The sequence below is a fragment of the Gorilla gorilla genome, chromosome 7 (assembly GCF_029281585.2).
Source record: "Gorilla gorilla gorilla isolate KB3781 chromosome 7, NHGRI_mGorGor1-v2.1_pri, whole genome shotgun sequence".
NCBI classification, from domain to species: Eukaryota; Metazoa; Chordata; class Mammalia; order Primates; family Hominidae; genus Gorilla; species Gorilla gorilla.
In genome coordinates this window covers 153,423,948-153,451,099 of record NC_073231.2, presented here as the reverse complement: position 1 = coordinate 153,451,099, position 27,152 = coordinate 153,423,948, and positions in this window count along the sequence as shown.

Below are 27,152 nucleotides of genomic sequence, written 5' to 3'. Positions count from 1 at the left end.
GCTATCTGTATAAACATGGAAATCTCTACACCGCTATCTGTATGAACATGGAAATATCTACACCGCTATCTGTATGAACTTGGAAATATCTACACCGCTATCTGTTTGAACATGGAAATATCTACACCGCTATCTGCATGAAAATGGAAATATCTACAATGCTATCTGCATATACATGGAAATATCTACAAAGCTATCTCTTTACACATGGAAATAACTACACCGCTATCTCTATAAACACGGAAATATCTACACTGCCATCTGTATGAACATGGAAATATCTACACTGCTATCTGTATAAACATGGAAATACCTACACGGCTATCTGTATAAACATGGAAATACCTACACAGCTACCTGTATAAACATGGAAATATCAGCACCGCTATCTGTATGAACATGGAAATATCTACACCGCTATCTCTATGAACATGGAAATATCTACACCGCTATCTGTATGAACATGGAAATAGCTACACTGCTATCTGAATGAACATGGAAATATCTACACCACTATCTGTAGGAACATGGAAATATCTACACCGCTATCAGCATGAACATGGATATATCTACACAGCCATCTGGATGAACATGGAAATATCTACACCGCTATCTGCATGAACATGGAAATATCTACACTACTATCTCTGTAAACATGCATACATCTTCACCGCAATCTATATAAGCATGGAAATATCAACACCGCTATCTGTATGAACGTTGAAATATCTACACAGCTATCTGCATATACATGGAAATATCTACACATCTATCTCTTTACACATGTAAATAACTACACCGCTATCTGTATGAACATGGAAATGTTTGCACCGCCATCTGTATGAACATATAAATATCTACACCGCCATTTGTATTAAGATGGAGATATCTACACCGCTATCTGTATAAACATGGAAATATCTACACCGCTATCTGAATAAACATGGAAATATCTACACCGCTCTCTGTATAAACATGGAAATATCAGCACCGCTATCTGTATGAACATGGAAATATCAGCCCCTCTATCTGTATGAACATGGTAGTATCTACACCGCTATCTCTATGAACATGGAAATATCTACACCGCTATCTGTTTGAACATGGAAATATCTAAACCGCTATCTGCATGAAAATGGAAATATATACACAGCTATCTGCATATACATGGAAATATCTACACAGCTATCTCTTTACACATGGAAATAACTACACCGCTATCTGTATGAACATGGAAATATCTTCACCGCCATGTGTAGGAACATGGATATATCTACACAGCCATCTGGATGAACACGGAAATATCTACACCACTATCTGTATGAACATGGAAATATCTACACCGCTATCTGTTTGAAGATGGAAATATATACATCGCTATCTGCATGAAAATGGAAATATCTACACAGCTATCTGCATATAGATGGAAATATCTACACAGCAATCTCTTTACACATGGAAATAACTACACCGCTATCTGTATGAACATGGACATATCTACACCGCCATCTGTATGAACATGGAAATATCTGCACCGCCATCTGTATGAACATATAAATATCTACACCGCCATCTGTATTAAGATGGAGATATCTACACCGCTATCTGAATAAACATGGAAATATCTACACCGCTATCTGTATAAACATGGGAATATCTACACCGCTATCTGTATAAACATGGAAATATCTACACCGCTACCTGTATAAACACGGAAATATCAGCACCGCTATCTGTATGAACCTGGAAATGTCTACACCGCTATCTGAATGAACATGGAAATATCTACACCACTATCTGTTTGAACACGTAAATATCTACACCGCTATCTGCATGAAAATGGAAATATTTACAAAGCTATCTGCATATACATGGAAATATCTACACAGCTATCTCTTTACACATGAAAATAACTACACCGCTATCTCAATAAAAATGGAAATATCTACACCGCCATCTGTATGAACATGGAAATATCTGCACCGCCATCTATATGAACATATAAATATCTACACCGCCATCTGTATTAAGAAGGAAATATCTAAACCGCTATCTGTATGAACATGGAAATATCTACACCGCTATCTGTATGAACATGGATATATCTACACAGCCATCTGGATGAACATGGAAATATCTACACCGCTATCTGTATGAACATGGAAATATCTACACCGCTATCTGTATGAACTTGGATATATCTACACAGCCATCTGGATGAACATGGAAATATCTACACCACTATCTGTGTAAACATGCATACATCTTCACCGCTATCTGTATAAACAAGGAAATATCTACACTGCTATCTGTATGAACATGGAAATATCTGCACCGCTATCTGTATGAACATGGAAATATCTACACCGCTATCTGCATGAAAATGGAAATATCTACACTGCTATCTGCATATACATGGAAATATCTACACAGCTATCTCTTTACACATGGAAATAACTACACCGCTATCTGTATGAACATGGAAATATCTACATCACTATCTGTATGAACATGGAAATATCTACACCGCTATCTGTGCAAACATGCATACATCTTCACCGCTATCTGTATAAACATGGAAATATCTACACCGCTATCTGTATGAACATGGAAATAACTACACCGCTATCTGTTTGAACATGGAAATATCTACACCGCTATCTGCATGAAAATGGAAATATCTACACAGCTATCTGCATGTACACGGAAATATCTACAAAGCTATTTCTTTACACATGGAAATAACTACACCGCTATCTCTATAAACATGGAAATATCTACACCGCCATCTGTATGAACATGGAAATATCTGCACCGCCATCTGTATGAACATATAAATATCTACACCGCCATCTCTATTAAGATGGAGATATCTACACCGCTATCTGTATAAACATGGAAATATCTACACCGCTATCTGTATAAACATGGAAATATCTACACCGCTATCTGTATAAACATGGAAATATCTACACCGCTCCCTGTATAAACATGGAAATATCAGCACAGCTATCTGTATGAAAATGGAAATATCTACACCGCTATCTGTATGAACATGGAAATATCTACACCGCTATCTGCATGAAAATGGAAATATCTACACAGCTATCTGCATATACATGGAAATATCTACAAAGCTATCTCTTTACAAATGGAAATAACTACACCGCTATCTCTATAAACATGGAAATATCTACACCACTATCTGTATAAACATGGAAATATCTACACCGCTATCTGTATAAACATGGAAATATCTACACCACTATCTGTATAAACATGGAAATATCTACACCGCTACCTGTACAAACATGGAAATATCAGCACCGCTATCTGTATGAACATGGAAATACCTACACTGCTATCTGAATGAGCATGGAAATATCTACACCGATATCTGTATGAACATGGAAATATATTCAATACCTTCTGTATGAACATAGATATATCTACACAGCCATCTGGATGAACATGGAAATATCAGCACCGCTGTCTGTATGAACATGGAAATAGCTACACCGCTATCTGTATGAACATGGAAATATCTACACCGCTATCTGTATGAACATGGAAATATCTTCACCGCCATCTGTATGAACATGGATATATCTACACAGACATCTGGATGAAAACGGAAATATCTACAACGCTATCTGTATGAGCATGGAAATATCTACACCGCTATCTGTGTAAACATGTATACATCTTCACCACTATCTGTTTAAACATGGAAATATCTACACTGCTATCTGTATGAACATGGAACTATCTACACCGCTATCTGTTTGAACATGGAAATATCTACACCGCTATCTGCATGAAAATGGAAATATCTACAAAGCTATCTGCATATACATGGAAATATCTATACAGCTATCTCTTTACACATGGAAATAACTACACCGCTATCTCTATAAACATGGAAATATCTACACCGCCATCTGTATGAACATGGAAATATCTGCACCGCCATCTGTATGATCATATAAATATCTACACCGCCATCTGTATTAAGATGGAGATATCTACTCCGCTATCTGCATAAACATGGAAATATCTACACCACTATCTGCATGAACATGGAAATATCTACACCGCTATCTGTATGAACATGGAAATATCTACACCGCTATCTGTATGAACATGGAAATATCTACAGCGCTACCTGCATAAACATGGAAATATCAGCACCGCTATCTGTATGAACATGGAAATATCTTCACAGCCTTCTGGATGAACATGGAAATATCTACACCGCTATTTGCATGAACATGGAAATGTCTACACCGCTATCTGTATGAACATGGAAATATCTACACCGCTATCTGTGCAAACATGCATACATCTTCACCGCTATCTGTATAAACATGGAAATATCTACACCGCTATCTGTATGAACATGGAAATATCTACACCGCTATCTGTTTGAACATGGAAATATCTACACCGCTATCTGCATGAAAATGGAAATATCTACACAGCTATCTGCATGTACACGGAAATATCTACAAAGCTATTTCTTTACACATGGAAATAACTACACCGCTATCTCTATAAACATGGAAATATCTACACCGCCATCTGTATGAACATGGAAATATCTGCACCGCCATCTGTATGAACATATAAATATCTACACCGCCATCTCTATTAAGATGGAGATATCTACACCGCTATCTGTATAAACATGGAAATATCTACACCGCTATCTGTATAAACATGGAAATATCTACACCGCTATCTGTATAAACATGGAAATATCTACACCGCTCCCTGTATAAACATGGAAATATCAGCACAGCTATCTGTATGAAAATGGAATATCTACACCGCTATATGTATGAACATGGAAATATCTACACCGCTATCTGCATGAAAATGGAAATATCTACACAGCTATCTGCATATACATGGAAATATCTACAAAGCTATCTCTTTACAAATGGAAATAACTACACCGCTATCTCTATAAACATGGAAATATCTACACCACTATCTGTATAAACATGGAAATATCTACACCGCTATCTGTATAAACATGGAAATATCTACACCACTATCTGTATAAACATGGAAATATCTACACCGCTACCTGTACAAACATGGAAATATCAGCACCGCTATCTGTATGAACATGGAAATACCTACACTGCTATCTGAATGAGCATGGAAATATCTACACCGATATCTGTATGAACATGGAAATATCTTCAATACCTTCTGTATGAACATAGATATATCTACACAGCCATCTGGATGAACATGGAAATATCAGCACCGCTGTCTGTATGAACATGGAAATAGCTACACCGCTATCTGTATGAACATGGAAATATCTACACCGCTATCTGTATGAACATGGAAATATCTTCACCGCCATCTGTATGAACATGGATATATCTACACAGACATCTGGATGAAAACGGAAATATCTACAACGCTATCTGTATGAGCATGGAAATATCTACACCGCTATCTGTGTAAACATGTATACATCTTCACCACTATCTGTTTAAACATGGAAATATCTACACTGCTATCTGTATGAACATGGAACTATCTACACCGCTATCTGTTTGAACATGGAAATATCTACACCGCTATCTGCATGAAAATGGAAATATCTACAAAGCTATCTGCATATACATGGAAATATCTATACAGCTATCTCTTTACACATGGAAATAACTACACCGCTATCTCTATAAACATGGAAATATCTACACCGCCATCTGTATGAACATGGAAATATCTGCACCGCCATCTGTATGATCATATAAATATCTACACCGCCATCTGTATTAAGATGGAGATATCTACTCCGCTATCTGCATAAACATGGAAATATCTACACCACTATCTGCATGAACATGGAAATATCTACACCGCTATCTGTATGAACATGGAAATATCTACACCGCTATCTGTATGAACATGGAAATATCTACAGCGCTACCTGCATAAACATGGAAATATCAGCACCGCTATCTGTATGAACATGGAAATATCTTCACAGCCTTCTGGATGAACATGGAAATATCTACACCGCTATCTGTATGAACATGGAAATAGCTACACCGCTATCTGTATGAACATGGAAATATCTACACCGCTATTTGCATGAACATGGAAATGTCTACACCGCTATCTGTATGAACATGGAAATATCTACACCGCTATCTGTGCAAACATGCATACATCTTCACCGCTATCTGTATAAACATGGAAATATCTACACCGCTATCTGTATGAACATGGAAATATCTACACCGCTATCTGTTTGAACATGGAAATATCTACACCGCTATCTGCATGAAAATGGAAATATCTACACAGCTATCTGCATGTACACGGAAATATCTACAAAGCTATTTCTTTACACATGGAAATAACTACACCGCTATCTCTATAAACATGGAAATATCTACACCGCCATCTGTATGAACATGGAAATATCTGCACCGCCATCTGTATGAACATATAAATATCTACACCGCCATCTCTATTAAGATGGAGATATCTACACCGCTATCTGTATAAACATGGAAATATCTACACCGCTATCTGTATAAACATGGAAATATCTACACCGCTATCTGTATAAACATGGAAATATCTACACCGCTCCCTGTATAAACATGGAAATATCAGCACAGCTATCTGTATGAAAATGGAAATATCTACACCGCTATCTGTATGAACATGGAAATATCTACACCGCTATCTGCATGAAAATGGAAATATCTACACAGCTATCTGCATATACATGGAAATATCTACAAAGCTATCTCTTTACAAATGGAAATAACTACACCGCTATCTCTATAAACATGGAAATATCTACACCACTATCTGTATAAACTTGGAAATATCTACACCGCTATCTGTATAAACATGGAAATATCTACACCACTATCTGTATAAACATGGAAATATCTACACCGCTACCTGTACAAACATGGAAATATCAGCACCGCTATCTGTATGAACATGGAAATACCTACACTGCTATCTGAATGAGCATGGAAATATCTACACCGATATCTGTATGAACATGGAAATATCTTCAATACCTTCTTATGAACATAGATATATCTACACAGCCATCTGGATGAACATGGAAATATCAGCACCGCTGTCTGTATGAACATGGAAATAGCTACACCGCTATCTGTATGAACATGGAAATATCTACACCGCTATCTGTATGAACATGGAAATATCTTCACCGCCATCTGTATGAACATGGATATATCTACACAGACATCTGGATGAAAACGGAAATATCTACAACGCTATCTGTATGAGCATGGAAATATCTACACCGCTATCTGTATGAACATGGATATATCTACACAGCCATCTGTATGAACATGGAAATATCTACACCGCTATCTGTATGAACATGGAAATATCTACACCGCTATCTGTTTGAACATGGAAATATCTACACCGCTATCTGCATGAAAATGGAAATATCTACACAGCTATCTGCATATACACGGAAATATCTACAAAGCTATTTCTTTACACATGGAAATAACTACACCGCTATCTCTATAAACATGGAAATATCTACACCGCCATCTGTATGAACATGGAAATATCTTCACCGCCATCTGTATGAACATGGATATATCTACACAGCCATCTGGATGAACACGGAAATATCTACACAGCTATCTGTATGAGCATGGAAATATCTACACCGCTATCTGTGTAAACATGTATACATTTTCACCACTATCTGTTTAAACATGGAAATATCTACACTGCTATCTGTATGAACATGGAACTATCTACACCGCTATCTGTTTGAACATGGAAATATCTACACCGCTATCTGCATGAAAATGGAAATATCTACAAAGCTATCTGCATATACATGGAAATATCTATACAGCTATCTCTTTACACATGGAAATAAGTACACCGCTATCTCTATAAACATGGAAATATCTACACCGCCATCTGTATGAACATGGAAATATCTGCACCGCCATCTGTATGATCATATAAATATCTACACCGCCATCTGTATTAAGATGGAGATATCTACTCCGCTATCTGCATAAACTTGGAAATATCTACACCGATATCTGTATAAACATGGAAATATCTACAACGCCATTTGTATGAACATGGAAATATCTTCACCGCCATCTGTATGAACATGAATTTATCTACACACCCATCTGGATGAACATGGAAATATCTACACCGCTATCTGTATGAACATTTAAATAGCTACACCGCTATCTGTATGAACATGGAAATACCTACGCAGCTATCTGTATGAACTTGGAAATATCTACACCGCTATCTGTATGAACATGGAAATATCTTCACCGCCATCTGTATGAACATGGATATATCTACACAGCTATCTGTATGAACATGGAAATATCTACAACGCTATCTGTATGAACATGGAAATATCTTCACCGCCATCTGAATGAACATGGATATATCTACACAGCCATCTGGATGAACATGGAAATATCAACAAAGCTATTTCTTTACACATGGAAATATCTACACCGCAATCTATATAAACATGGAAATATCTACACCGCCATCTGAATGAACATGGAAATATCTGCACCGCCATCTGTATGAACATATAAATATCTACACCGCCATCTGTGTTATGATGGAGATATCTACACCGCTATCTGTATAAACATGGAAATATCTACACCGCTATCTGTGTAAACATGGAAATATTTGCACCGCTATCTGTATAAACATGGAAATATCTACACCGCTATCTCTATGAACATGGAAATATCTACACCGATATCTGTATGAACATGGAAATATCTTCACCGCCATCTGTATGAACATGGATATATCTACACAGCCATCTGGATGAACATGGAAATAACAGCACCACTGTCTGTATGAACATGGAAATATCTACACCGCTATCTGTAAGAACATGGAAATATCTACACCGCCATCTGTATGAACATGGAAATATCTTCACCGCCATCTGTATGAACATGGACATATCTACACAGCCATCTGGATGAACATGGAAATATCTACACCGCTATCTGTATGAACATGGAAATAGCTACACCGCTATCAGTATGAACATGGAAATGTCTACACCGCTATCTGTATGAACATGGAAATATCTACACCGCTATCTGCATGAACATGGAAATATCTTCACCGCCATCTGTATGAACATGGATATATCTACACAGCCATCTGGATGACCATGGAAATATCTACACCGCTATCTGTATGAACTTGGAAATATCTACACCGCTATCTGTGTTAACATGCATACATCTTCACCGCTATCTGTATAAACATGGAAATATCTACACCGCTATCTGTATGAACATGGAAATATCTACACAGCTATCTGTTTGAACATGGAAATATCTACACCGCTATCTGCATGAAAATGGAAATATCTACACAGCTATCTGCATATACATGGAAATATTTACAAAGCTATTTCTTTACACATGGAAATATCTACACCGCAGTCTCTATAAACATGGAAATATCTACACCGCCATCTGTATGAACATGGAAATATCTGCACCGCCATCTGTATGAACATATAAATATCTACACCGCCATCTGTATTAAGATGGAGATATCTACACCGCTATCTGTATAAACATGAAAATATCTACACCGCTATCTGTATAAACATGGAAATATCTACACCGCTATCTGTAGAAACATAGAAATATCTACACCGCTACATGTATAAACATGGAAATATCAGCACCGCTATTGTATGAACATGGAAATATCTTCACCGCTATCTCTATGAACATGGAAATATCTACACCGCTATCTGTATGAACATGGAAATAGCTACACCGCTATCTGTATGAACATGGAAATATCTACACCACTATCTGTATGAACATGGAAATATCTACACCGCTGTCTGTATGAACATGGAAATATCTACACAGCTATCTGTATGAACATGGAAATATCTACACCGCTATCTGTATGAACATGGAAATATCTTCACCGCCATCTGAATGAACATGGATATATCTACACAGCCATCTGGATGAACATGGAAATATCTACACCGCTATCTGTATGAACATTGAAATATCTGCACCGCTAACTGTGTAAACATGCATACATCTTCACCTCTATCTATATAAACATGGAAATATCAGCACCGCTATCTGTATGAACATGGAAATATCTACACAGCCTTCTGGATGAACATGGAAATATCTACACCGCTATCTGTATGAACATGGAAATATCTACACCGCTATCTGTATGAACATGGAAATATCTACACCGCTATCTGTATGAACATGGAAATATCTACACCGCTATCTGTATGAACATGGAAATATCTACACCGCTACCTGTGCAAACATGCATACATCTTCACCGCTATCTGTATAAACATGCAAATATCTACACCGCTATCTGTATGAACATGGAAATATCTACACCGCTATCTGTTTGAACATGGAAATATCTACACCGCTATCTGCATGAAAATGGAAATATCTACACAGCTATCTGCATATACACGGAAATATCTACAAAGCTATTTCTTTACACATGGAAATAACTACACCGCTATCTCTATAAACATGGAAATATCTACACCGCAATCTGTATGAACATGGAAATATCTGCACCGCCATCCGAATGAACATATAAATATCTACACTGCCATCTGTATTAAGATGGAGATATCTACACCGCTATCTGTATAAACATGGAAATATCTACACCGCTATCTGTATAAACATGGAAATATCTACACCGCTATCTGTATAAACGTGGAAATATCTACACCGCTACCTGTATAAACATGGAAATATCAGCACCGCTATCTGTATGAACATGGAAATATCTACACAGCCTTCTGGAAGAAAATGGAAATATCTACACCGCTATCTGTATGAACATTGAAATATCTACACCGCTATCTGTATGAACATGGAAATATCTACACCACAATCTGTGCAAACATGCATACATCTTCACCGCTATCTGTATAAACATGGAAATATCTACACCGCTATCTGTATGAACATGGAAATATCTACACAGCTATCTGTTTGAACATGGAAATATCTACACCGCTATCTGCATGAAAATGGAAATATCTACACAGCTCTCTGCGTGTACATGGAAATATCTACAAAGCTATTTCTTTTCACATGGAAATATCTACACCGCAATATCTATAAACATGGAAATATCTACACCGCCATCTGAATGAACATGGAAATATCTGCACCGCCATCTGTATGAACATATAAATATCTACACCGCCATCTGTATTAAGATGGAGATATCTACACCGCTATCTGTATAAACATGAAAATACCTACACCGTTATCTGTATAAACATGGAAATATCTACACCGCTATCTGTATAAACATGGAAATATCAACACCGCTACCTGAATAAACATGGAAATATCAGCACCGCTATCTGTATGAACATGGAAGTATCTTCACCGCTATCTCTATGAACATGGAAATATCTACACCGATATCTGTATGAAAATGGAAATATCTTCACCGCCATCTGTATGAACATGGATATATCTACACAGCCATCTGGATGAACATGGAAATAACAGCACCGCTGTCTGTATGAACATGGAAATATCTACACCGCTATCTGAATGAACATGGATATATCTACACAGCCATCTGGATGAACATGGAAATATCTACACCGCTCTCTGTATGAACATGGAAATATCTACACCGCTATCTGTATGAACATGGAAATATCTGCACCGCTAACTGTGTAAACATGCATACATCTTCACCTCTATCTGTATAAACATGGAAATATCTACACCGCTACCTGTATAAACATGGAAATATCAGCACCGCTCTCTGTATGAACATGGAAATAACTACACAGCCATCTGGATGAACATGGAAATATCTACACCACTATCTGTATGAACATGGAAATAGCTACACCGCTATCTGTATGAACATGGAAATGTCTACACCGCTATCTGTATGAACATGGAAATATCTACACCGCTATCTGTATGAACATGGAAATATCTTCACCGCCATCTGAATGAACATGGATATATCTACACAGCCATCTGGATGAACATGGAAATATCTACAAAGCTATTTCTTTACACATGGAAATATCTACACCGCAATCTATATAAACATGGAAATATCTACACCGCCATCTGAATGAACATGGAAATATCTGCACCGCCATCTGTATGAACATATAAATATCTACACTGCCATCTGTGTTAAGATGGAGATATCTACACCGCTATCTGTATAAACATGGAAATATCTACACCGCTATCTGTATAAACATGGAAATATCTACACCGCTATCTGTATAAACATGGAAATATCAACACCGCTACCTGAACAAACATGGAAATATTTGCACCGCTATCTGTATGAACATGGAAATACCTACACCGCTATCTCTATGAACATGGAAATATCTACACCGATATCTGTATGAACATGGAAATATCTTCACCGCCATCTGTATGAACATGGATATATCTACACAGCCATCTGGATGAACATGGAAATAACAGCACCACTGTCTGTATGAACATGGAAATATCTACACCGCTATCTGTATGAACATGGAAATATCTACACCGCCATCTGTATGAACATGGAAATATCTTCACCGCCATCTGTATGAACATGGACATATCTACACAGCCATCTGGATGAACATGGAAATATCTACACCGCTATCTGTATGAACATGGAAATAGCTACACCGCTATCAGTATGAACATGGAAATGTCTACACCCGTATCTGTATGAACATGGAAATATCTACACCGCTATCTGCATGAACATGGAAATATCTTCACCGCCATCTGTATGAACATGGATATATCTACACAGCCATCTGGAGGACCATGGAAATATCTACACCGCTATCTGTATGAACTTGGAAATATCTACACCGCTATCTGTGCAAACATGCATGCATCTTCACCGCTATCTGTATAAACATGCAAATATCTACACCGCTATCTGTTTGAACATGGAAATATCTACACCGCTATCTGCATGAAAATGGAAATATCTACACAGCTATCTGCATATACAAGAAAATATCTACAAAGATATTTCTTTACACATGGAAATAACTACACCGCTATCTCTATAAACATGGAAATAACTACACCGCCATCTGTATGAACATAGAAATATCTCCACCGCCATCTGTATGATCATATAAATATCTACACCGCCATCTGTATTAAGATGGAGATATCTACTCCGCTATCTGTATAAACATGGAAATATCTACACCAATATCTGTATAAACATGGAAATATCTACACCGCTATCTGTATGAACATGGAAATATCTTCACCGCCATCTGTATGAACATGGATTTATCTACACACCCATGTGGATGAACATTGAAATATCTACACCGCTATCTGTATGAACATGGAAATAGCTACACCGCTATCTGTATGAACATGGAAATATCTACACCGCTATCTGTATGAACATGGAAATATCTACACCACTATCTGTATGAACATGGAAATATCTACACCGCTACCTGTATCAACATGGAAGTATCACCACCGCTATCTGTATAAACATGGAAATATCTACACCGCTATCTGTATAAACATGGAAATATCAACACCGCTACCTGAATAAACATGGAAATATTTGCACCGCTATCTGTATGAACATGGAAATATCTACACCGCTATCTCTATGAACATGGAAATATCTACACCGATATCTGTAAGAACATGGAAATATCTTCACCGCCATCTATATGAACATGGATATATCTACACAGCCATCTGGATGAACATGGAAATAACAGCACCGCTGTCTGTATGAACATGGAAATATCTACACCGCTATCTGTATGAACATGGAAATATCTACACAGCCATCTGGATGAACATGGAAATATCTACACCGCTATCTGTGTAAACATGCATACATCTTCACCGCTATCTGTATAAACATGGAAATATCTACACCGCTATCTGTATGAACATGGAAATATCTACACCGCTACCTGTATAAACATGGAAATATCAGCACCGCTATCTGTATGAACATGGAAATATCTACACAGCCTTCTGGATGAACATGGAAATATCTACACCGCTATCTGTATGAACATGGAAATATCTACACCGCTATCTGTATGAACATGGAAATATCTACACCACTATCTGTATGAACATGGAAATATCTACACCGCTATCTGTATGAACATGGAAATATCTACACCGCTATCTGTGCAAACATGCATACATCTTCACCGCTATCTGTATAAACATGGAAATATCTACACCGCTATCTGTATGAACATGGAAATATCTACACCGCTATCTGTTTGAACATGGAAATATCTACACCGCTATCTGCATGAAAATGGAAATATCTACACAGCTATCTACATATACACGGAAATATATACAAAGCTATTTCTTTACACATGGAAATAACTACACCGCTATCTTTATAAACATGGAAATATCTACACCACCATCTGTATGAACATGGAAATATCTGCACCGCCATCTGTATGAACATATAAATATCCACACCGCCATCTCTATTAAGATGGAGATATCTACACCGCTATCTGTATAAACATGGAAATATCTACACCGCTATCTGTATAAACATGGAAATATCTACACCGCTATCTGTATAAACATGGAAATATCTACACCGCTACCTGTATAAACATGGAAATATCAGCACCGCTATCTGTATGAACATGGAAATATCTACACCGCTATCTGTATGAACATGGAAATATCTACACCGCTATCTGCATGAAAATGGAAATATCTACACAGCTATCTGCATATACATGGAAATATCTACAAAGCTATCTCTTTACACATGGAAATATCTACACCGCTATCTCTATAAACATGGAAATATCTACACCACTATTTGTATAAACATATAAATATCTACACCGCTATCTGTATAAACATGGAAATATCTACACCACTGTCTGTATAAACGTGGAAATATCTACACCGCTACCTGTATAAACATGAAAATATCAGCACCGCTATCTGTATGAACATGGAAATACCTACACTGCTATATGTATTAACATGGAAATATCTACACCGATATCTGTATGAACATGGAAATATCTTCACCACAATCTGTATGAACATAGATATATCTACACAGCCATCTGGATGAACATGGAAATATCAGCACCGCTGTCTGTATGAACATGGAAATATCAACACCGCTATCTGTATGAACATGGAAATATCTACACCGCTATCTGTATGAACATGGAAATATCTACACCGCTATCTGTATGAACATGGAAATATCTTCACCGCCACCTGTATGAACATGGATATATCTACACAGCCATCTGGATGAACACGGAAATATCTACACCGCTATCTGTATGAGCATGGAAATATCTACACCACTATCTGTGTAAACATGTATACATCTTCACCACTATCTGTTTAAACATGGAAATATCTACACTGCTATCTGTATGAACATGGAACTATCTACACCGCTATCTGTTTGAACATGGAAATATCTACACCGCTATCTGCATGAAAATGGAAATATCTACAAAGCTATCTGCATATACATGGAAATATCTATACAGCTATCTCTTTACACATGGAAATAACTACACCGCTATCTCTATAAACATGGAAATATCTACACCGCCATCTGTATGAACATGGAAATATCTGCACCGCCATCTGTATGATCATATAAATATCTACACCGCCATCTGTATTAAGATGGAGATATCTACTCCGCTATCTGCATAAACATGGAAATATCTACACCACTATCTGCATGAACATGGAAATATCTACACTGCTATCTGTATGAACATGGAAATATCTACACCGCTATCTGTATGAACATGGAAATATCTACACCGCTACCTGCATAAACATGGAAATATCAGCACCGCTATCTGTATGAACATGGAAATATCTTCACAGCCTTCTGGATGAACATGGAAATATCTACACCGCTATCTGTATGAACATGGAAATAGCTACACCGCTATCTGTATGAACATGGAAATATCTACACCGCTATCTGTATGAACATGGAAATATCTACACCGCTATCTGTATGAACATGGAAATATCTACACCGCTACCTGTGCAAACATGCATACATCTTCACCGCTATCTGTATAAACATGCAAATATCTACACCGCTATCTGTATGAACATGGAAATATCTACACCGCTATCTGTTTGAACATGGAAATATCTACACCGCTATCTGCATGAAAATGGAAATAAATACACAGCTATCTGCATATACAAGGAAATATCTACAAAGCTATTTCTTTACACATAGAAATAAGTACACCGCTATCTCTATAAACATGGAAATATCTACACCGCAATCTGTATGAACATGGAAATATCTGCACCGCCATCCGAATGAACATATAAATATCTACACTGCCATCTGTATTAAGATGGAGATATCTACACCGCTATCTGTATAAACATGGAAATATCTACACCGCTATCTGTATAAACATGGAAATATCTACACCGCTATCTGTATAAACGTGGAAATATCTACACCGCTACCTGTATAAACATGGAAATATCAGCACCGCTATCTGTATGAACATGGAAATATCTACACAGCCTTCTGGAAGAAAATGGAAATATCTACACCGCTATCTGTATGAACATTGAAATATCTACACCGCTATCTGTATGAACATGGAAATATCTACACCACAATCTGTGCAAACATGCATACATCTTCACCGCTATCTGTATAAACATGGAAATATCTACACCGCTATCTGTATGAACATGGAAATATCTACACAGCTATCTGTTTGAACATGGAAATATCTACACCGCTATCTGCATGAAAATGGAAATATCTACACAGCTCTCTGCGTGTACATGGAAATATCTACAAAGCTATTTCTTTTCACATGGAAATATCTACACCGCAATATCTATAAACATGGAAATATCTACACCGCCATCTGAATGAACATGGAAATATCTGCACCGCCATCTGTATGAACATATAAATATCTACACCGCCATCTGTATTAAGATGGAGATATCTACACCGCTATCTGTATAAACATGAAAATACCTACACCGTTATCTGTATAAACATGGAAATATCTACACCGCTATCTGTATAAACATGGAAATATCAACACCGCTACCTGAATAAACATGGAAATATCAGCACCGCTATCTGTATGAACATGGAAGTATCTTCACCGCTATCTCTATGAACATGGAAATATCTACACCGATATCTGTATGAAAATGGAAATATCTTCACCGCCATCTGTATGAACATGGATATATCTACACAGCCATCTGGATGAACATGGAAATAACAGCACCGCTGTCTGTATGAACATGGAAATATCTACACCGCTATCTGAATGAACATGGATATATCTACACAGCCATCTGGATGAACATGGAAATATCTACACCGCTCTCTGTATGAACATGGAAATATCTACACCGCTATCTGTATGAACATGGAAATATCTGCACCGCTAACTGTGTAAACATGCATATATCTTCACCTCTATCTGTATAAACATGGAAATATCTACACCGCTACCTGTATAAACATGGAAATATCAGCACCGCTCTCTGTATGAACATGGAAATAACTACACAGCCATCTGGATGAACATGGAAATATCTACACCACTATCTGTATGAACATGGAAATAGCTACACCGCTATCTGTATGAACATGGAAATGTCTACACCGCTATCTGTATGAACATGGAAATATCTACACCGCTATCTGTATGAACATGGAAATATCTTCACCGCCATCTGAATGAACATGGATATATCTACACAGCCATCTGGATGAACATGGAAATATCTACAAAGCTATTTCTTTACACATGGAAATATCTACACCGCAATCTATATAAACATGGAAATATCTACACCGCCATCTGAATGAACATGGAAATATCTGCACCGCCATCTGTATGAACATATAAATATCTACACTGCCATCTGTGTTAAGATGGAGATATCTACACCGCTATCTGTATAAACATGGAAATATCTACACCGCTATCTGTATAAACATGGAAATATCTACACCGCTATCTGTATAAACATGGAAATATCAACACCGCTACCTGAACAAACATGGAAATATTTGCACCGCTATCTGTATGAACATGGAAATACCTACACCGCTATCTCTATGAACATGGAAATATCTACACCGATATCTGTATGAACATGGAAATATCTTCACCGCCATCTGTATGAACATGGATATATCTACACAGCCATCTGGATGAACATGGAAATAACAGCACCACTGTCTGTATGAACATGGAAATATCTACACCGCTATCTGTATGAACATGGAAATATCTACACCGCCATCTGTATGAACATGGAAATATCTTCACCGCCATCTGTATGAACATGGACATATCTACACAGCCATCTGGATGAACATGGAAATATCTACACCGCTATCTGTATGAACATGGAAATAGCTACACCGCTATCAGTATGAACATGGAAATGTCTACACCCGTATCTGTATGAACATGGAAATATCTACACCGCTATCTGCATGAACATGGAAATATCTTCACCGCCATCTGTATGAACATGGATATATCTACACAGCCATCTGGAGGACCATGGAAATATCTACACCGCTATCTGTATGAACTTGGAAATATCTACACCGCTATCTGTGCAAACATGCATGCATCTTCACCGCTATCTGTATAAACATGCAAATATCTACACCGCTATCTGTTTGAACATGGAAATATCTACACCGCTATCTGCATGAAAATGGAAATATCTACACAGCTATCTGCATATACAAGAAAATATCTACAAAGATATTTCTTTACACATGGAAATAACTACACCGCTATCTCTATAAACATGGAAATAACTACACCGCCATCTGTATGAACATAGAAATATCTCCACCGCCATCTGTATGATCATATAAATATCTACACCGCCATCTGTATTAAGATGGAGATATCTACTCCGCTATCTGTATAAACATGGAAATATCTACACCGATATCTGTATAAACATGGAAATATCTACACCGCTATCTGTATGAACATGGAAATATCTTCACCGCCATCTGTATGAACATGGATTTATCTACACACCCATGTGGATGAACATTGAAATATCTACACCGCTATCTGTATGAACATGGAAATAGCTACACCGCTATCTGTATGAACATGGAAATATCTACACCGCTATCTGTATGAACATGGAAATATCTACACCGCTATCTGTATGAACATGGAAATATCTACACCGCTACCTGTATCAACATGGAAGTATCACCACCGCTATCTGTATAAACATGGAAATATCTACACCGCTATCTGTATAAACATGGAAATATCAACACCGCTACCTGAATAAACATGGAAATATTTGCACCGCTATCTGTATGAACATGGAAATATCTACACCGCTATCTCTATGAACATGGAAATATCTACACCGATATCTGTAAGAACATGGAAATATCTTCACCGCCATCTATATGAACATGGATATATCTACACAGCCATCTGGATGAACATGGAAATAACAGCACCGCTGTCTGTATGAACATGGAAATATCTACACCGCTATCTGTATGAACATGGAAATATCTACACAGCCATCTGGATGAACATGGAAATATCTACACCGCTATCTGTGTAAACATGCATACATCTTCACCGCTATCTGTATAAACATGGAAATATCTACACCGCTATCTGTATGAACATGGAAATATCTACACCGCTACCTGTATAAACATGGAAATATCAGCACCGCTATCTGTATGAACATGGAAATATCTACACAGCCTTCTGGATGAACATGGAAATATCTACACCGCTATCTGTATGAACATGGAAATATCTACACCGCTATCTGTATGAACATGGAAATATCTACACCACTATCTGTATGAACATGGAAATATCTACACCGCTATCTGTATGAACATGGAAATATCTACACCGCTATCTGTGCAAACATGCATACATCTTCACCGCTATCTGTATAAACATGGAAATATCTACACCGCTATCTGTATGAACATGGAAATATCTACACCGCTATCTGTTTGAACATGGAAATATCTACACCGCTATCTGCATGAAAATGGAAATATCTACACAGCTATCTACATATACACGGAAATATAAACAAAGCTATTTCTTTACACATGGAAATAACTACACCGCTATCTTTATAAACATGGAAATATCTACACCACCATCTGTATGAACATGGAAATATCTGCACCGCCATCTGTATGAACATATAAATATCCACACCGCCATCTCTATTAAGATGGAGATATCTACACCGCTATCTGTATAAACATGGAAATATCTACACCGCTATCTGTATAAACATGGAAATATCTACACCGCTATCTGTATAAACATGGAAATATCTACACCGCTACCTGTATAAACATGGAAATATCAGCACCGCTATCTGTATGAACATGGAAATATCTACACCGCTATCTGTATGAACATGGAAATATCTACACCGCTATCTGCATGAAAATGGAAATATCTACACAGCTATCTGCATATACATGGAAATATCTACAAAGCTATCTCTTTACACATGGAAATATCTACACCGCTATCTCTATAAACATGGAAATATCTACACCACTATTTGTATAAACATATAAATATCTACACCGCTATCTGTATAAACATGGAAATATCTACACCACTGTCTGTATAAACGTGGAAATATCTACACCGCTACCTGTATAAACATGAAAATATCAGCACCGCTATCTGTATGAACATGGAAATACCTACACTGCTATATGTATTAACATGGAAATATCTACACCGATATCTGTATGAACATGGAAATATCTTCACCACAATCTGTATGAACATAGATATATCTACACAGCCATCTGGATGAACATGGAAATATCAGCACCGCTGTCTGTATGAACATGGAAATATCAACACCGCTATCTGTATGAACATGGAAATATCTACACCGCTATCTGTATGAACATGGAAATATCTACACCGCTATCTGTATGAACATGGAAATATCTTCACCGCCACCTGTATGAACATGGATATATCTACACAGCCATCTGGATGAACACGGAAATATCTACACCGCTATCTGTATGAGCATGGAAATATCTACACCGCTATCTGTGTAAACATGTATACATCTTCACCACTATCTGTTTAAACATGGAAATATCTACACTGCTATCTGTATGAACATGGAACTATCTACACCGCTATCTGTTTGAACATGGAAATATCTACACCGCTATCTGCATGAAAATGGAAATATCTACAAAGCTATCTGCATATACATGGAAATATCTATACAGCTATCTCTTTACACATGGAAATAACTACACCGCTATCTCTATAAACATGGAAATATCTACACCGCCATCTGTATGAACATGGAAATATCTGCACCGCCATCTGTATGACCATATAAATATCTACACCGCCATCTGTATTAAGATGGAGATATCTACTCCGCTATCTGCATAAACATGGAAATATCTACACCACTATCTGCATGAACATGGAAATATCTACACTGCTATCTGTATGAACATGGAAATATCTACACCGCTATCTGTATGAACATGGAAATATCTACACCGCTACCTGCATAAACATGGAAATATCAGCACCGCTATCTGTATGAACATGGAAATATCTTCACAGCCTTCTGGATGAACATGGAAATATCTACACCGCTATCTGTATGAACATGGAAATAGCTACACCGCTATCTGTATGAACATGGAAATATCTACACCACTATTTGCATGAACATGGAAATGTCTACACCGCTATCTGTATGAACATGGAAATATCTACACCGCTATCTGTGCAAACATGCATACATCTTCACCGCTATCTGTATAAACATGGAAATATCTACACCGCTATCTGTATGAACATGGAAATATCTACACCGCTATCTGTTTGAACATGGAAATATCTACACCGCTATCTGCATGAAAATGGAAATATCTACACAGCTATCTGCATATACACGGAAATATCTACAAAGCTATTTCTTTACACATGGAAATAACTACACCGCTATCTCTATAAACATGGAAATATCTACACCGCCATCTGTATGAACATGGAAATATCTGCACCGCCATCTGTATGAACATATAAATATATACACTGCCATCTGTATTAATATGGAGATATCTACACCGCTATCTCTATAAACATGGAAATATCTACACCGCTATCTGTATAAACATGGAAATATCTACACCGCTATCTGTATGAACATGGAAATATCTACACCGCTACCTGTATAAACATGGAAATATCAGCACCGCTATGTGTATGAACATGGAAATATCTACACAGCCTTCTGGATGAACATGGAAATATCTACACCGTTATCTGTATGAACATGGAAATATCTACACCGCTATCTGTATGAACATGGAAATATCTACACCACTATCTGTATGAACATGGAAATATCTACACCGCTATCTGTATGAACATGGAAATATCTACACCGCTATCTGTGCAAACATGCATACATCTTCACCGCTATCTGTATAAACATGGAAATATCTACACCGCTATCTGTATGAACATGGAAATAACTACACCGCTATCTGTTTGAACATGGAAATATCTACACCGCTACCTGCATGAAAATGGAAATATCTACACCGGTATCTGCATATACACGGAAATATCTACAAAGCTATTTCTTTACAAATGGAAATAACTACACCGCTATCTCTATAAACATGGAAATATCTACACCACCATCTGTATGAACATGGAAATATCTGCACCGCCATCTTTATGAACATATAAATATCTACACCGCCACCTCTATTAAGATGGAGAAATCTACACCGCTATCTGTATAAACATGGAAATATCTACACCGCTATCTGTATAAACATGGAAATATCTACACCGCTACCTGTATAAACATGGAAATATCTACACCGCTACCTGTATAAACATGGAAATATCAGCACAGCTATCTGTATGAACATGGAAATATCTACACCGCTATCTGTATGAACATGGAAATATCTACACCGCTATCTGCATGAAAATGGAAATATGTACACAGCTATCTGCATATACATGGAAATATCTACAAAGCTATCTCTTTACAAATGGAAATAACTACACCGCTATCTCTATAAACATGGAAATATCTACACCACTATCTGTATAAACATGGAAATATCTACACCGCTATCTGTATAAACATGGAAATATCTACACCACTATCTGTATAAACATGGAAATATCTACACCGCTACCTGTACAAACATGGAAATATCAGCACCGCTATCTGTATGAACATGGAAATACCTACACTGCTATGTGAATGAACATGGAAATATCTACACCGATATCTGTATGAACATGGAAATATTTTCAATACCATCTGTATGAACATAGATATATCTACACAGCCATCTGGATGAACATGGAAATATCAGCACCGCTGTCTGTATGAACATTGAAATAGCTACACCGCTATCTGTATGATCATGGAAATATCTTCACCGCCATCTGTATGAACATGGATATATCTACACAGCCATCTGGATGAACACGGAAAAATCTACACGGCTATCTGTATGAGCATGGAAATATCTACACCGCTATCTGTGTAAACATGTATACATTTTCACCACTATCTGTTTAAACATGGAAATATCTACACTGCTATCTGTATGAACATGGAACTGTCTACACCGCTATCTGTTTGAACATGGAAATATCTACACCGCTATCTGCATGAAAATGGAAATATCTACAAAGCTATCTGCATATACATGGAAATATCTATACAGCTATCTCTTTACACATGGAAATAAGTACACCGCTATCTCTATAAACATGAAAATATCTACACCGCCATCTGTATGAACATGGAAATATCTGCACCGCCATCTGTATGATCATATAAATATCTACACCGCCATCTGTATTAAGATGGAGATATCTACTCCGCTATCTGCATAAACTTGGAAATATCTACACCGATATCTGTATAAACATGGAAATATCTACAACGCCATTTGTATGAACATGGAAATATCTGCACCGCCATCTGTATGAACATATAAATATAAACACAGCCATCTGTATTAATATGGAGATATCTACACCGCTATCTCTATAAACATGGAAATATCTACACCGCTATCTGTATAAACATGGAAATATCTACACCGCTATGTGTATGAACATGGAAATATCTACACAGCCTTCTGGATGAACATGGAAATATCTACACCGTTATCTGTATGAACATGGAAATATCTACACCGCTATCTGTATGAACTTGGAAATATCTACACCACTATCTGTATGAACATGGAAATATCTACACCGCTATCTGTATGAACATGGAAATATCTACACCGCTATCTGTGCAAACATGCATACATCTTCACCGCTATCTGTATAAACATGGAAATATCTACACCGCTATCTGTATGAACATGGAAATAACTACACCGCTATCTGTTTGAACATGGAAATATCTACACCGCTATCTGCATGAAAATGGAAATATCTACACCGGTATCTGCATATACACGGAAATATCTACAAAGCTATTTCTTTACACATGGAAATAACTACACCGCTATCTCTATAAACATGGAAATATCTACACCACCATCTGTATGAACATGGAAATATCTGCACCGTCATCTTTATGAACATATAAATATCTACACCGCCACCTCCATTAAGATGGAGATATCTACACCGCTATCTGTATAAACATGGAAATATCTACACCGCTATCTGTATAAACATGGAAATATCTACACCGCTACCTGTATAAACATGGAAATATCTACACCGCTATCTGTATGAACATGGATACATCTACACAGCTATCTGGATGAACATGGAAATATCTACACCGCTATATGTATGAACATGGAAATATCTACACCGCTATCTGCATGAAAATGGAAATATCTACACAGCTATCTGCATATACATGGAAATATCTACAAAGCTATCTCTTTACAAATGGAAATAACTACACCGCTATCTCTATAAACATGGAAATATCTACACCACTATCTGTATAAACATGGAAATATCTACACCGCTATCTGTATAAACATGGAAATATCTACACCACTATCTGTATAAACATGGAAATATCTACACCGCTACCTGTACAAACATGGAAATATCAGCACCGCTATCTGTATGAACATGGAAATACCTACACTGCTATCTGTATGAACATGGAAATATCTACACCGATATCTGTATGAACATGGAAATATTTTCAATACCATCTGTATGAACATAGATATATCTACACAGCCATCTGGATGAACATGGAAATATCTACACCGCGACCTATATAAACATGGAAATATCAGCACCGCTATCTGTATGAACATGGAAATATCTACACAGCCTTCTGGATGAACATGGAAATATCTACACCGCTATCTGTATGAACATGGAAATATCTACACCGCTATCTGTATGAACATGGAAATATCTACACCGCTATCTGTATGAACATGGAAATATCTACACCGCTATCTGTATGAACATGGAAATATCTACACCGCTATCTGTGCAAACATGCATACATCTTCACCGCTATCTGTATAAACATGCAAATATCTACACCGCTATCTGTATGAACATGGAAATATCTACACCGCTATCTGTTTGAACATGGAAATATCTACACCGCTATCTGCATGAAAATGGAAATATCTACACAGCTATCTGCATATACAAGAAAATATCTACAAAGATATTTCTTTACACATGGAAATAAGTACACCGCTATCTCTATAAACATGGAAATATCTACACCGCCATCTGTATGAACATGGAAATATCTGCACCGCCATCTGTATGATCATATAAATATCTACACCGCCATCTGTATTAAGATGGAGATATCTACTCCGCTATCTGCATAAACTTGGAAATATCTACACCGATATCTGTATGAACATTTAAATAGCTACACCGCTATCTGTATGAACATGGAAATACCTACGCCGCTATCTGTATGAACTTGGAAATACCTACACCGCTATCTGTATGAACATGGAAATATCTTCATCGCCATCTGTATGAACATGGATATATCTACACAGCTATCTGTATGAACATGGAAATATCTACACCGCTATCTGTATAAACATGGAAATATCTACACCGCTACCTGTATAAACATGGAAATATCAGCACCGCTATCTGTATGAACATGGAAATATCTACACCGCTATCTGTATGAACATGGAAATATCTACACCGCTATCTGCATGAAAATGGAAATATCTACACAGCTATCTGCATATACATGGAAATATCTACAAAGCTATCTCTTTACACATGGAAATATCTACACCGCTATCTCTATAAACATGGAAATATCTACACCACTATTTGTATAAACATATAAATATCTACACCGCTATCTGTATAAACATGGAAATATCTACACCACTGTCTGTATAAACGTGGAAATATCTACACCGCTACCTGTATAAACATGAAAATATCAGCACCGCTATCTGTATGAACATGGAAATACCTACACTGCTATATGTATTAACATGGAAATATCTACACCGATATCTGTATGAACATGGAAATATCTTCACCACAATCTGTATGAACATAGATATATCTACACAGCCATCTGGATGAACATGGAAATATCAGCACCGCTGTCTGTATGAACATGGAAATATCAACACCGCTATCTGTATGAACATGGAAATATCTACACCGCTATCTGTATGAACATGGAAATATCTACACCGCTATCTGTATGAACATGGAAATATCTTCACCGCCACCTGTATGAACATGGATATATCTACACAGCCATCTGGATGAACACGGAAATATCTACACCGCTATCTGTATGAGCATGGAAATATCTACACCGCTATCTGTGTAAACATGTATACATCTTCACCACTATCTGTTTAAACATGGAAATATCTACACTGCTATCTGTATGAACATGGAACTATCTACACCGCTATCTGTTTGAACATGG